The 14,821-nt window shown below is 31.4% G+C and overlaps 1 pseudogene; it reads left to right on the top strand.

The window, feature by feature from the left end:
• Nucleotides 1-287: 287 nt before the first annotated feature.
• LOC131598226 (uncharacterized) lies at nucleotides 288-13,847 on the top strand (annotated as a pseudogene).
• The last annotated feature ends 974 nt before the right edge of the window (nucleotides 13,848-14,821 follow it).

Raw genomic sequence — 14,821 nt, 5'->3', positions numbered from 1 at the left:
GTCAAGGCACCACAACATTGATGAATGACTCATGGGAGGATTGTTTAGCCAAGTTCTGACAAGAATATTATATCAAACTAATAGAATCTAATTTTCGATGTACTTATAGTAGAGTGACACTACCATCATCATTCAACCAAAGAAATATTGCCAAAGAAATAAGGAAGATTCAAAGCGAGTTTTTATGGAGTGGAAAGTCCGGAAAAAGGAGTATTCATTGGGTTAAGTGGGAAGTGGTGTGTAGACCTAAAGCGAAGGGTGGTTTGGGGGTTAGACACGTTAGAGAAATGAATAAAGCTCTTCTCTTGAAATGGAAGTGGAGAATCCTTCATGATAATGAAGCCATTTGGCAAAGATTTTTTAAGGTGAGGTATCCTTGTCCTAAATTAAGAATTCAAGATATTGGGGGTAATTTTCAGAGAAGTGATGATTCCATTTGGTGGAAAGATATGTGTGAGAATAAAGTGTTGGACGACATCATAGATAACGGTTTTTCCGGTTGTTTCAAATGTTGTTGCAATAATGGTATGGATGTTCTTTTTTGGATCAATTGGTGGGTGGGAGAACAACCACTTTGCATGGAGTTTCCGGATTTGTTTGAATTGTCTATTGCGAAGTATTGTTCGGTGGCGGAGGTATTAGAGCGGATCGACGGTGCGTTAAGGTGGAATTTTGGGGGGTTGTTTTCTGCCGGCGACTCTCACGGCCAACCACACTCAGCCGCGGCAGCAGCCAGTCCAAACTGGACTCGGTTTTGCGACAGTGTCCGGGGATTTTCTACTAGTGCGAACGGCGTTGACTCGTTCTCGTGGTCCTTAACCGAGGGCAAGGAATTCTCCGTTGCAAGCATAACAACCGCCATTGATAGTGACAAGGTCTTTGCATGGGATTATAATTTGTTTAATTCTTTGAAAGTTTTGTGGGATCTAAAGCTTCCGCCCAAGATCAAGGTATTCGCTTGGAGATTCTTTATTGATCGGCTCCCGGATTGTGTGATGTGTGGTTCCTTCCTTGAATCATCTTCCCATCTTTTTTTCATTTGTCAAGAGGCGAAGACAATTTGGAAATATGTGTTTAGTTGGCTTGGAATTCCGGAGATGTTGAATGAAGAGGATTTGCTTTGTTTCAACGTTATTCAAGATAAGGTGAATTGCGGCAAGCGAAGAGTTTTAATCAATTTTGTGTGGGTTGCAACTATTTGGAGCCTTTGGCTTATGAGGAACGAAATTATTTTTAGGGGGGAGGCGTTTTGTTTTGACGTTATTTGTTCTAATATTGTTTTTCTTTCTTGAAGATGGATGTTTTGTGGATATAGCAAGTTTAGACCAACATATTATGTATGGTTTAAACTTCCCTTATCCGACACTAGTCATCTTTAGTGTCGTTTGCTTCTTTGTAAGGGTTGCACCCCTAGTGCAAACTTTTCAATCAATTGCTTATTAAAAAAAAAATCATTCAACCAAAAATGAAAAAGCCCAAGAGAGAGAACAGACTAACTGCATAAAGATAACCAAGACATTACTGCTTAAAGAGACAATAAACCTAAATTGTGTATATTTTAGAAGTGACATTTAGAAAATTACATATCATATTCAAGGAGATGTGGATACTAAGTGCTTAGATGAAATGTTTATCCCCTTTCTCACATAAGAGCCTAACAAAGATGACCCTGAAGAATGTAATACCTGGATATCAATTCAGCAGCATATGTGACACTTGAATCCAAATCTGATCAGTCTTACATTCTTCTCTCGTTTTGTTCTTAATTAGAAAAGGGTAACTTATAGTGAAAAACACTTTGATGGCTAAGTTGCATTTCAAGTCTTTTATATACATTAATGGCTAAAATTACATTGATGGATAAGTTGTACATCAAAACATCAATATTAAAATTTTATTATTAGTGCAAACTTTTATCTTTAAATAAATTAACACTGACAATCATGAACTAAAAATGGTATGAATTTGATTTTTTAAGCTTGCTTATAAAAATGAAAATAACTCAATATTTTAGCAATCAGACACAACAATCCAGATCAATTGTGGTTGAATTTATTAAACTAATTGAATAACGTGACTCACTGATTTTAGCAATTCGATCTTCAATTTGGTTTTCAAAATATTGGAATAAACTAGAACAGTAAGGTTAATGTCATACCTTTAGGGTTCCAAACACCAACTATTCCATCCTCAGACCCCAAAAATTAGCAAATCTCCAACTTTGCTATATGTTAAGCAAGTAACTGCCTTGCTGTTAAATTGAAGAAGTTAGCATGAAGTAATTAATAAAGAGAAAAAGCATAAAAATAGTAGATGCTAAAAGGGAAAGGAAAAATGAAAGGAGAAAAGATAACCAATATAGCATGCAGAATAGTGTATGCCATGAAGGTTAACAATGCGAGGTATTTATAGAAGTACTGTGAGGCGAAACAGAAAATTCGTATTTTATGGAAATTCTAACGTAACTAATCCTTAAAAATAGGACCATAAGACCAGGGCTTTATTTGAATAAAAATAAAAAACTAATTTTATCCGTTTAGGTAAAGTAGTGTCAATTTATGGTACTAAATAAGCTCAAGTAATTAATTTTTAAAAAAATAATCTAATTTAAAAAAAGAAGCATGAATATGACTTGAGAAAGCTCCACCATTTAGATAAGTGCCTTTGATTAGCAGCAAGAGGCTTAATTGGTTCAGCAGGAAAGCTCTTAATTTTAACTTGAGCCTAGGTCCTGGTATTGGATGTCATCCGACTGTAACATCTCGCTTGTCTGTAACCTTTTTTATTGGAATACCAATCCCCTCCTTTGTTATAGAGGATGATTTGTCTGTATTTAGAGGTGGAGTATCTCTTATACTTCCTTTTATTGGATTACCTATTAAAAAAAAATTTGATCCTGCAATGCATATAAAAACATCATCATTCTTCATCACTTATCATCTAACAAATTGCTAAATAAAAATAATAAATAAAAACATTATAAAGTTTTTTAAAAAAATTTCAATGATATACACGAATAAACTGTGGCTATATATTTTCGCTTGTAAATTTTTTAAATTTCATTTGTGTAATTTTCATTTGATATTTGAAAATGTGTAATGATTTTTTTTTTTAAAATAGTTTTTGACATATGAAGGATTAATTAATAATTTGAATTTTAATTTAACTGTGGTTTGGCTAAATATTATTGTTTTTAAAAAGATTTAAATTTTTTTACCTTACTCAAAAATATGAAATACATTTTTACAAAACATTGATTTTAAAAATATTTAGATTATTTTATGTAAAAAGGTGTTAATTAAAAAGAACTAACTAAATGTTACTTCTGTCCCAAACAAATGTCGCATTTTCTAAATTATTTATTCATAAATAAGTGTTTCTTTTAGTTTTAATGCATTTTTTATTTTATATTCTAATTATATCCTTAATTAATATTTTTAATAATTTACAATTTCTCTAAACTTATATTATTGATAATGCAAACACATTGATTACTAATAAAAGAAATTCGTTATTCTCTCTCATTCATTTTCACATTTTCTTAAGTGATTACTAAGACACTTACTTTAGGATGATTGTAGTACTATTTTTTAAATAATATAACTTTTAAGTGTAATTTCTTTTTACAAAGTAGTAAGAGGATAAATTTGAAATTGAGGTGGGAACATAGGTGTTTCTCATATAAATCCATCAATGAGTAGGCAGCGGACCGGGCTCGGAAGTTTCGGACCAAAAATGTCATCCAAATGTTTACCTTGGAAAGTGGTAAACTTCGCTGGTCTCTTTTTAAAGGTCACTTGCGAGATCGACCAGTGAATCTCAGAAAAACACTTGTATTTTCAAAGAGTTTTTTCTAGGTGTTAAGTGTCTTCTTTGTAAAATAATGTGTTCGACACGACCTCGAATCTTCACGAAGTTCGAAATTACAATCAATGGCAATGTTTAAACAAAAACTTGTAAGGAAAACAAATAAGTTTGAATGAAAAAGACATGATATTAAAATTTGCAGAAAAATTAAGTGGTTCTAACATACATAGCTTTTGCTTGACTTATTTCGATCATCGCTTGAGTACTTTAAGGGTTTAGCGTGTAGGCGTTTGTAAAATTGTGAACCTCTTAAACTTTGTACCGAGTTCTTTATTTATAGTGCATAAAATTAACTACTTTGTGGAGGTTTCTCGATCCACTTAGGACTCCATATTCGCTTCTTATAACTTTCCTTCATAAGGCCCCATGTTCTCCATTCATATGCTATTTTCCTCTAAAACTTCTCACTTCGCATGATATTACCGATTCGTTTGAATTTGTGGGCCTTTGCTTTCTTATAGCCAGGGCCCTCGGCGCTTTTGAGCTTAACAAACTGTTTTGCCCTTTTGTATCCCAGTCGACTAGATGTAGTTTGACTCAAAGAATGGATTGTTTAGACATAGATAATGGATTCTCTAAACTCACACAATTTTGCATAGTAGAAGTAAGCTACATTTATATGTACAAGTGATTGATTCCTTAACAAACTTTGATGCTACAAAATTATGCCAATTTCACTCAAAATGTAGCTACTGTCATTTTCAATCCAATATAACAGTAGATAATTTGTGCCAAATGATATTAAAATCCCATAAAATTGCTTAGTAAATTCAAAGTCTCAATCCACGATTTCAATAGAAAAATAGATGAAATATTTACATGATAATTTATTACAAGATTACATCATAGGCAAATTTAGCTTGAGTTGGGACAGACCCATCCAAATTACTACCACACATTTTTGATAAATTAACTAAACTATGAACAACAACAACTAAATTACGCTTAATAAAAACTACATTTGAAGACTGAAAATTAAAAGTATCTCTCAGCAGCCCTGAACAATACAGTCTATAACAGCAACATTGGCCTTTAGCACAAACTTCAGCATAAGTAGCATAAGTTGCAGTATAAAACACCAAAAGTTAACGGTATCAAGCTCCAAAGTTTATTATTTTAGTATCAAATCGAAATTGGGTAACTTTAATATTAAAACAGAACGCATAGAATCCATTAAAATTGATTAGATGAATAAATGGATTCATATGAGAAGAGATAAAATTGGAGAAGGAAGAGTGAATTCCGGGATGAAGAGAGAGAAATCATGTAAATTTTGAGGAAACTGAGATTTTTAAGATTGTGAGTTAATCTCAATCTTACAAATTGATCTAATGGCTGTAATTTATTCTCATTTTCTCATATAAATATACCATTCTCATTATATATATATATATATATATATATTAATTTTGAATGACTTATTTGTGATAAAAGTCGTTATATTATATAATTGAAATTGGAACGAAAACAAAAAAAAAAATTTGTGTAAGCAAGATATATTAATAGGGAGAACTATTACACGAAAAGACGGAAAAAACCGATAAAAAAAGTGAAAATTACAACCAATTAACATTACGAGATAAAAAGCAACAGATCCTTAATAAACTCCTAAAAAGAAAAATTTGGATAAGTAATTCTTCCGCAAAAAGACCACCTACAAACCATAGATGTAAAACAAAATATATTAATATATATCATATTATTTATTATTAAATTAAATTAATTAAATTACATTATACTATCCGGAAGGAAATTGAAATAAAGTTTAACACTAAAAAATTTAGAAGAGTTAATTCTAATAGCAACAATAAATAAATGTATATTTTTGTTAGAACTATATTAATATTAGATAAACGTCCCTAAAGATAGAATAAGGGATGCTTAATTTTGGTAGACAAATTTTATTGTTAAAGTTTAAAAATTGTCCCCTATATTATTTTTGGTTAAATTTTTTACAAGTTGGATAAAAGAGTGTTGTCAAAGACAATAAATATTGTAGTGTTGTGATATTTAAACAGCAAACTGCCAAATCAACCCTCGAGCTGTAATCAAAGTCCAATATAATTTGTGGGGAAAATCCTCTTCCCAATCTCCATCGCTGGAGGTGGACTCTTGCTTTTTGCATTTTTCATTGAAATATATAAAATTTTCTTCAGGGTCTTGGACAAAGGTATAATATTTTTATCTTACATGTGTAAATGGTATTTAAAATAAAAGTTTGTACTAATAATAGAATTTTGTTATTGATGTTTTCATGTGCACATATAATAAGGAATGAGCACATCAAAATGTCAATAACAAAATTTTATTAGTGCAAAGTTTTATTTTTAGATAAGTTTAAATTCATAAACATGAACTAAAAAAATATCATTTGCACACATGTAAGGTAAAACATTTTACCTTTGTTCTAAACCTTGAACAAAGTTTTTTATGTTTTCAATGGAAAACGGAAAAAGCATTCGTTCCCTCTAGTGGACATTGTAAATAGGACTTTCTGGACAAAATAGATAGCGCAAGAGTATCGAGTTAAAAATAAGTAGGACTTCTCAATTATAGGAAAAAATTAACACAATCTTGTAAGAAACCCATAAAAGAAAAACAGTTAACTTGCCGAAGAAAAACTTGTGATGCTAGAGATATAAAAAATCTACCACCAAATTGAAAACCTGTTTGGCAAACAAAACATGTATGTCTTATTTGTGATCTTCTTCGAAGGTTCTTGCTTAACCATCGTCTAATAGCTCCTTTACACCAATTTTATGCAAGTTTTCATCCAGTTCTTTCATTGTTTATCTATCTCCATTGGCCTTTCATAATCGTGTTTAAGTTTCTCTATCCCACTTTAGAAGCCATAACTGAACAACTTTGCTGAGACATAATGAAAAAAGATATCAAATTCTATGTTGTTAATAGCGGCCACGCCGGATCCCACTTCGGCGCTGCTCCGATTATGGGGTTGATCATGTCGCGTCGCTACTCAAGATTAACAACATAGATTAAATCTCAATTAGAGTTAGTTAATAAAGACACTATTGACATAGATATTAATTGTAAGTCGATGTGACATAACTCTAAATCAGACATGTTTTAAATCTAAAGTGTCATTGCTCCATATACGACGATTCCGTTAAAATAAAATACAGAAAGAGTGATAAAATATATGAAGTTGCTTAATATGATTAGATATAACATTAGAATTGTGGTATGAAACATCCGTTGCTACCACTGGGGTTGATAAGAGACTTTTTTTTCTAAATCTTCATCCCATGAATTTGCAAATATTTCTAGAAGGAGTAAATAAGCTCCATGCTTTTTTGTTGATGCTTGTAAATTAAATGTATGATTACTTGAGTCCATTTCTTGTCTAGCGACAAGAATATTAGTTATATACCAAGAATTTAAGAAATCTCTAACTTTGCCATATGTTAAGCAAGTAACTATCTTGCTGTTAAAATGAAGAAGTTAGTCCGAAGCAATCAACCGGTTAATCAATCAATAGAGAAAAGCCTAAAGTAATAGATGCCAAATGGCCATGGGAAATGAAAATCACAGGTCATATGTTCAAGATCTGAAAAGTAAGAGGAGAAAAGATAACCCGTGGTTAGAAAATCAGACAATGATATGCTTCCCATAATTATTAGTAGTAGCGATTCTTTCAGTGTTTAGTGCAGCAATAAATATTTTTCCATCACTATTCCCACCATAGAAGACGTGTTCAACTGGATCCAATGCAATTGCGTTAATTATTGAAGGTAAAACTATACTTCTTAGTAGTGTTCCCATAGATAAACTTCACACCTAATAAAGAAAATAAATTAGACTCAAGAAGCAAGGACCGTGAATTGCAAAACATACAAACAACAACCAAGCATTGCAAAACATATATGACTAATAAGAAAGTGAAGAATTAAGTGGAATAGTAAACATACTTCCAATGATTATTTATTTTTCTGCCGCTACTTGATATTACTCGACACAGTCACAGATAAGTATTGTCGATCATAAATCGCAGCAAATAGTGTTTAACACAAATATAGCAAAACTAAGATAGCATGGTGGTTTTCAAAGCAGATCTATCAATATCTGATGTTCTATAGTGCTATAAAAATCGAAAAGCCTTTATAGCCTTTGCAAAACAGAAAAGCCAAGTTTCATGCGAAATTCACACGGAATTGATCCTAAAAAAAAAAGAAAAGAAATGCCATAAGAATAGGGATTTATTATCCTAAAAACTAGGACTGCATAAGACCGGGGCTTTATTTGAATAAAAGTAAAAACTAATTTTATCTATTTTCATAAATTGTGTTTAGTGAGTGATGATGGGTTTGTTCTATTAGAGAAACGAGCAATCTATTTAACATCTGTAAAATAATTGAAATATTCTTTTAATCTATATGAATTAAGTTAATTTTTGAACATTTAAAGTTAGTCTATATATAAAAAAATTTAATGCAATTTTACCAAAAATTTTAATTTATATTGAAACACATTTTAACGTTTACCTGTGTGACAAAATATTGCAGCTTGTAAAAATTCCGATTATCTCATTTCTGTAAAAATACAATTTTTATTTTTACCTCGTATCTTACAAATTTATGATTTTTTAACATGTAGAATTAATTCATTGTTTAAATTTTCATTTCCAACCGTTTAAATGCGACTAAAATGTCTTAAGAATTTTTTTTTAAAATTTCATTTATTAGAAAAAATTTAAATGTATATTTAACAATATTATTTTTTTAAATATTTTCATTTAATCATCGCTGAACCATGACATAATGTTACTATTTTAAAAATACTAAAATTTTGTAGTGTGATTTTTCTACAAATTAGTCCAAAAATATTCAAATTAGGGGTGTGAATAGAGTTGATTCATGTATAAAATCAAACATATCTTTCTTTAAAATTTTCTCTTGTTTTTCGGTTAAAAAGAAGTGAGTTTTTTGTATTGTACCAACCAAAATTTCTAAAAGCTTTTTTTTTTAAAGTTAAATTTGAATTTATTTTTGTGAATTTCTTAACATGCCTTGTACTTTTCTAATGCACCGCGCGAAAATACTTAAACGTCTTTAGAGTTTGGAGATACATCTCTAGGACGCACCAAGATGTAATAAAACACAAACTTTTTCGAAGTTACATTTCTGATATCGAACCGACAGTATGTTTCCAGAATAATGTCTTTATAGAATGCAGAAAAATAGAATTGAAATACACCAACTTCACCAAATCAAAATACCATTCATATCATAAAATAAGCAATACATAAGAGATTTTAACATAGATCAAGTATTACACTTCAACATCCAGGTAGACGTTACAACATCTTGATAATATCATCGACCAATCTCGAAATGGTCACATCCAGCTCGATCGAAACTTTTGATTCTAAACGGGTAAAAGTATTTCACATGGCCCGTAAATCAGTGCTCGTCTTTAGCCCATGGTTGATGAACTCAAGCTCCCCTTCATTGTCAATGGATGAAGAGCGGTACTTGATCTTCATAATTTTACAATTGTCATCATACGGTAGAAGGTTCTGCAATATGTATTGCAGATCTTCAAGAGGGGTGTATTCGTTGATCTTAAATTTTCAAGATGGTGTATTATCGGTAAAGTGAACATTTCCAACATGTCATTTGGTGTTCATTCTGATTTTTTTTGTTTTGCTTTGAAACTATATGACAAGTGAGCTTATTTATAGTATTGGAATGATAGTATGGACGATACAAACCTTATTTGTTGATAGAGAATGTACTGAAGATATAACTCTGAAATTACCCTTTTTTATTTCGGAGATGCACCTTCGGAAACTTCCCCTGTATTAAAAAAACAGAACACAAACTGAAGCAGCTAATTGTATTGAATACTTGTATATTTGGACAAACTACAAAATACTTGTATTCCATATCATAATACCTTAACAAAATATCATATATTATAAAATGATCTGAAATAATTGTCGCCAGCCAAAGCTATAGGTGGTACCCCTTTTGAGTTTTTCTTATTTTTTTTCTATTTCAATGTTGTTCAATTTAGTGTACTCTTGCATCCTTTAACATTGATCGAAAAACCTCTAAAGCCCATGCAAAATTGTCCTTTTTTCGCACTCTAGAAATAAATACCATTATAATACGTCTTCTTAATCAACGTAACACCAATAATTTCTAACAATGGAAGCCTGTATTTGTTGGTCTTATATGTTGAATCAATTATAAGAATAGTTGGAAACATAGTGAATAATTAAATAGAATCAGGATGAGTCCAATATATATATATATATATATATATATATATATATATATATATATCTTATTGTTAATTTTTCCTTACACCTGTGGTGCCTAGAAACGTAATTGTTATCATCTAGAAGTTTTAAGAGGTGTTGCATTTCTGTTTAATTCCCCCTAAGCGCTAATTTGGATTGATAGCGCCTATTGAACACTTGCTTGATATTTGAGATATTTTCGGGAAGTACCAAATTCAATGTCATGTCCGAAACACATTCCTTGTCTTCCAACAAGAGTCGGCATGCAATTGGATGACCGACTAATTTTTCACATAAATCATGATTATGTATCCCAATTATAACATTAATTCTCCATTTATTATTAGTTAACCAATAACCACGCAACTTAAATGGACATTCACATTTTCTTGAACCGGTATCATCTCGTTTCAAGTACTGGAGAGGACGTTTATATTTCCCACTTCTTTTGCATGTCAGTGTCACAAATGTACATCTTCTATCCGAACCATTATAGGACCTTCCCATTACAACACCAAATGGAAATATGGCCTTGAAAAATCCTCCACCTCCACTTGTTAAGGAAAGCCATATTAAACAAATCTAAATTTTTACTCCCAACCCCCTATTCTCAAAAAGAAGATTAACATGCTTCCACTTCACCCAATGAATTTTCCTCTTTTCCTCCATTCTCCCCCATAAAAAGCTACTTTGAATGGAAATAAAACTATTCACCACTTTCAACGGCATTCTAAAAAAAGACAAAGTGAAAATTGATAAAGAACTAAGCACAGACTTCAAGAGAGAAATTATACCTCCCAAATTTAAGAAACAATTCGTCCATCCTTCCAAGCGATTCCTCTACTTTAATAAAAGAGGATTACAAGTAGCTTCCTTTCTAGAATTGAAACCTATAGGAATTCCGAGAAAATAGAAATTGCTCTCTTCCAACTTACAAGAAAGTGGGACGCCGCATGAAAAAAATGAGCATTCGAGTTGATACTAATCATTTTACTCTTATGATAATGGATTCCAAGACCTGAGACTAATTCAAAATCCCGAAGAACCGCCTTAATCACCCAAACTTGTTTCCAACTACAAGCGTATCTTCCGCGAATTGTAAAATATCCACCTAACAAGATCCCTTAATAGTGAATCTTTGGATCTATTACAATAAATTATCTCACAAGACCCGTAAGACCTTCCGCCACCAAAACATAAAGGAAAGGTGAAAGCGGACCACCTTCCCTCAACCCTCTTGAAACAACAAACTCCTTAGTTGGACTCTCGTTGATAAGAACCGACATACTACTTTTGAACAACAATAATTTCATCCAATTCAACCATCTTTTCCCAAAACCCATCCTTTGAAGCATATATCATAGAAAAAAACTCCAACTAAACTTATCATACGACTTCATAAAATCAACTTTAAAAAGAATGCACTTACTACCTTCCTTTGTAGGAAAATCAACCACCTCATTCGACACTAGCACACCATCAAGCAATTGTCTACCGGGAACAAAAGCACCTTGACACGGAGAACTGATGGAGTTTAACACTTTTCTGAAAAAGGTTTCTCAATGTCCATCGCCTCCTCCCCACTAATGGAATTGAAAGAGACACCATCCAACAAAGGTCTAACCTCTTCTGTTTCAATGAATTTATTCCCAAAATGAGTATAAACCGCCTCTTTAACATCCACCACCGACTCCACCAAACCACCCAGAGTAAGAATCGGTCCTAAATGATTATGTCTTCTTCTTTGTTTCATCACCTTATGAAAAAAATCTCTATTAGAGTCTCCCTCCTTCAACCATCTCAATCTAGATTTTTGCAATAACATATTCTCCTTTATCCTCAAATTCCTCCAAAACATACTACAAGCTTGGTTCCTCAATACAAGTTATCGGCAAAAAAAGAATTGGAATAAAAAAATAACCTTTCTAATCACTAGTTTAAAATTTCTTTAAGCATGACGTCGTCTATTTTTTATAGCATATAGGTTATTATAAAAAACATGCTTTTGACATTAAAAGGTTGTTATAAGTGATGTCCTTTAAACATAACATTTTTCTAAGCTTATATGGTTAATTTAAATTTTGAAATAATTTATATGTTGTGTTTATTTTTTAGGGATTAATTTTATGGACATGGATGATAATAAAGTCGGTTTAGTCTCACCCTCAATAGTCTTCAATGATCAAGAAAATACGTTAGAGGAATGGAGTCCTGTGTGTAATGATGAACTCAAACCTATGATTGGCAAGGTATTTGATACTTTAATAGAAGGAAGTACTTTTTATAAAAATTTATGCACACACGGTTGATTTTAGTGTGCGTAGTTCGTCTAAAATACAAGATAAAAATGGTGTTAGGTGGAAGTATTTTCTCTGCTCAAAAGAGGGTTTTAAAGAGGTTAAAAAGATAGACTCTCCTGAATTGCTTATTAGTGAACATAGTTTTTCTAAATATAGAAAAAGAAAATTGACACGAGAAGGATGCAATGCAAAAACTGTTTTTAAGAGAACTATTGAGGGTAAATATGAAGTCTCAAAATTTTATGATAGTCATTCCCATGGACTAGTCCAACCTAGAAAGAAACAATTTATAACATCAGCCAAAAGTGTAAACAGTATTCATAAGAGTATATTGTTTTCTTGCGGTATAGTTATGTGGGGACTTCCAAAAGTTATCAAATAATAAAGGAGCACGACGCGAGCTATGAAAATATAGGATGCACACAACGAGATTTGAAAAATTATTCAAGAAATTTGAAAGAATTGATGAAAGAGTATAATGTAGAGATGTTTATTGATAATTTTAGAAGAAATCGTGAGATGAACCCTTCATTTTCAATGATTATGAGGCTGATAATGAAGGAAAGCTTAAATGTGTGTTTTGGGCTGATGCTATTAGTGGAAAAAATTACGCTTTTTTTGGCGATGTGATTTCATTCGACATAACATACCTTACAAATAAGTATTTTATGATTTTTGCACCTTTCACTGGCATAAATAATCATCGTCAAAGCATAACCTTTAAAGTTACACTATTAACAGATGAAACAAATGACTTGTTTGTGTGGTTGTATGAGGCATTTTTAAAAGCAATGGGGGCATAAACCTGTTCTAATAATAAGAGATCAAGATTAGGCTATGAAGAATCCAATTGAGGTGGTTTTTAATGGAAGTTGTTTATTGTCTTTCTAATAATATTGCAAATTATTCATGTAAAATGTTTGACTCGGAAGGCATGCCATGTCGACATATTCTTTTTGTATTAAAGGGGAGAAGTTGGCAACAACTAGATCGGTTTTTCATTATGATGGAAATGTTTTAGAGGCATGTTCTAAATTTGAAAGTGAGAGGACATTAGTTTCAAAAGCTTGGGCATAATTGTTTAAATGCATGCTTATGGCGGGTACAAATAAAGAGAAATTGCTTCTCGTTTTCAATGAGGGTTGTAGTATTGAATTAAAATTGTCTCAGATGAAGAATGACATTTTGTATCAAGACCCTTAGATGAAGTGGGGGCTTTTATTGGTTCTAATGTACCTAATGATATAATTGTTCTTCCGCCCGAACCTTCACATACCAAATATTGTGAAAAACGCATTAAAGGAGGAAAAGAGAAGGTAATGGAACAACAACAAAAGAGAACGAGGCTTTGTAAAATCTTTAAGCAATATGCATTCTTTGATAGTCGTAACTGTCCTACAAAATCCTCTTTATAGCTTTGTGTAAGAGAACAAGACTTTATGTACTTAATCACACACTTATTTTAAAGATATAGTTAATCTCATATTTATTAAAATTTTGTTATATGGAGCGAAGGGAACATGGCATTGGAGAAAGACATATTTCTACTACTACTTCGAGTTGTTGATTTGAGTTAATTATTTTGTATTAATCACTTTTTATTATAACATGGTTGTCAAGTAGCAAATTATGTTGAAATCTGAATTTTTAGTCATGTAGTCGAACATGTTGATCATAATTAAGTTATTTTATCATGTAGCATAGCATGTTGAATGCTGTATTTTTGTTGAGCTATCAAATATATATAGCTCCAGCTTCTAAAAGCAATGGAGCCAGCATTTTTCTTTAATTTGGTTTGTAGAAATTTGAGATTGAGAGGAGATATATTTATATCAGAATAGATTTGTTTAGACATACACATACATAATGGATTCTCTAAACTCACACAACTTTGCACAGTAGAAGTAAGCTACATTTATATGTACAAGTGTTTGATTCCTTAATAAACTTTGATGCTACAAAATTATGCCAATTTCACTTAAAATGTAGCTACTGTCATTTTCAATCCATTATAACAGTAGATAATTATCAACTTGTGCCAAATGATATTAAAATCCCATAAAATTGCTTAGTAAGTTCAAAGTCTCAATCCACGATTTCAATAGAAAAATAGATGAAATATTTACATGATAATTTATTACAAGATTACATCATAGGCAAATTTAGCTTTAGTTGGGACAGACCCATCCAAGTTCTACTATCCACATTTTTTTATAAATTAACTAAACTATGAACAACAACTAAATTACGCTTAATAAAAACTACATTTGAAGACTAAAAAATTAAAATTGAAGTATCTCTCACCAGCCCTAACAATATAGTCTATAACAGCATCATTGGCCTTTAACACCAACTTCAGCATAAGTAGCAGTATAAAACTCCAAAGTTA

This window comes from Vicia villosa, linkage group LG4 (assembly GCF_029867415.1).
Source record: "Vicia villosa cultivar HV-30 ecotype Madison, WI linkage group LG4, Vvil1.0, whole genome shotgun sequence".
NCBI lineage: Eukaryota > Viridiplantae > Streptophyta > Magnoliopsida > Fabales > Fabaceae > Vicia > Vicia villosa.
This window is presented reverse-complemented; position numbering and strand designations above follow the sequence as displayed.